A 2,074-nucleotide genomic window follows, 5' to 3' on the forward strand; every position below is an offset into this window, starting at 1 on the left:
ACCTGACAGCAGGTTTTGACACGGTGGACCGTGCAGTCCTCCAGTCTCAACAGGCTCCAGTGGTTGAGCCAGAACTTTCTACACCTGAACGAGTCAAAAACAGAGTTTTTGGTGACTCCACAGATCTGGAACAGACTTCCACAAAACCTTAGATCTGCTGAAACACTCAGTGTATTTAAATCCAGGTTAAAGACTCACCTGTTCTCAGTTTGATTAATATGTATTCAAACGTTTACGTCCGCACTGTTTATCTATGCTTGTTTTAAATTAAAATCTTTTTACTTTCTTTTAATTTTATTTTAATGATCACATTTTTACTATTTCTTTTGATTGTTTCTTTAATGTTTTATGTAAAGCACTTTGAATTGTCTCTGTACATGAAATGTGCTACAAATAACCTACTAAACAAAATAATTGTCTTATCTATCCACATTAAAGCTGCACTGAAATCCAAAAACACTAAACCTCCTGATAACTTTGTGTTGATTCGTCTAAACCAGCCATCAGTGCTGCACTACTACAGAGCCCCTCCTTTATAAGCATGGCAGACATCTGAATATAGACTTTACATCAGAATAATGCTAAATCTCTTTTCCATCATTTACACAGAACTGGTTTGAGGCTGAAGTGTCAGCTGGAAATGAGACTGATCATCAGTCAGACTCAGAGGAACAGAGAGTTTGTTCTCATGCAGCTCAGAAACAGGACTGTGGATCATTAGGTGGAGATCCGATTCAATTAACGAATCAAATCACGATTCTTACTTTTTATTATAATGTTTACTGCTATGTGTATGTCTATTTACTGGATGGATGAAAATGGAAATTATTTGTATTTAATTATCATTTATACCTTTATTCAAAACAGGAGATCAGAATGAACAAAACTGATTAAAAAAAAACACAAAGATTCAGATGGAAATAAATTTGGTCATTTTAAACTTTTTTTTGGTCAATCTTCTGGTTCAGCAGTAAAACAACATAAAAGGATAAAATCACTTCTGTCTTGGATCATTTAACAACAAAACCTGAAAATGTTCTACACAGTTTTCTATCCTCAAAGCTCTTCAACATTTGACGTTCTAAGCATCACATATTGATAAGGAGCCCGTATGAAGAAAGTTTTTTTTTTTTTTCGCAGCAGAATCAGTTGATTCACGTTGATTACATCCTTTCAGCAGCGCGAGGCTGTTTTTTCAGAATAAGATGGAGTTTCGTTAATTGTGTCAAATGTTGAAGAGTTATCATAGTCAAAATAATGTAAACACTGGAGCTAAAGCTCTGATGTTAAAGCTAATTCATTTTTTCAGAAGTTATGTCTGTGAACGGAACTTCAGTCTCAGTTTCTGAACAGAAAAAAGCTCTCGCTAGTTTTACTTTGAAAACCGGAAGCTTCGCCGTTACGAAGATGTTTACTTCCTGTGGAAGTACCTCGGCTCTTTCGGCATTATTTTAGTTCGTAAACTTAGAATCTGACATTAATCTGCATTTCAGAGCAAAAATACATCGTCCTTAATTAATATTTTGATCATATTTTACTACAATTTATAAACATCAAGAATCAGCGATCTTGGACGTCGCGAATATCCGTACTCGAAATTCTGGGAGCAGATCGCGAATACCCGAGCACCCGGATACTCGTTACAGCCCTACTCAGAAAAATGTCTGACAGTAAAACTGAGATTTTTCTTTCCAGCTCTGTTAGAATCTTAACTTTAGAAACACACAAGATCCTGAAACTGAAGGGAAACCACTGAAGAACAAACGGTTGATGATGCAGAGTTACTACAGTATTACGGTTCTGCAGCACAGATCCAGATTATAATGATCCTCCACGTTTGTTTTTCCCTCCGTTTCTGAGTCAGCTGATGCAGATTCTCTTTCACTGCTTTAACGTGCAGCTCCGTCATCGGTCTGAACCCGTATGGGCTTTCATGGTCCAACAATGAAAACGCTCACTCTAAATGCCAGGACTGTTCAAAGTCCGGTCCGGCCCGATCCAGTCCGGTCTGGACCACTTGTGGAAACAATTCATCAGTGTCTGTGGTTTAAAACTATCCAGCACTCCTTCATTC

This window comes from Oryzias melastigma, unplaced genomic scaffold, assembly GCF_002922805.2.
Source record: "Oryzias melastigma strain HK-1 unplaced genomic scaffold, ASM292280v2 sc00769, whole genome shotgun sequence".
Classification (NCBI taxonomy): domain Eukaryota; kingdom Metazoa; phylum Chordata; class Actinopteri; order Beloniformes; family Adrianichthyidae; genus Oryzias; species Oryzias melastigma.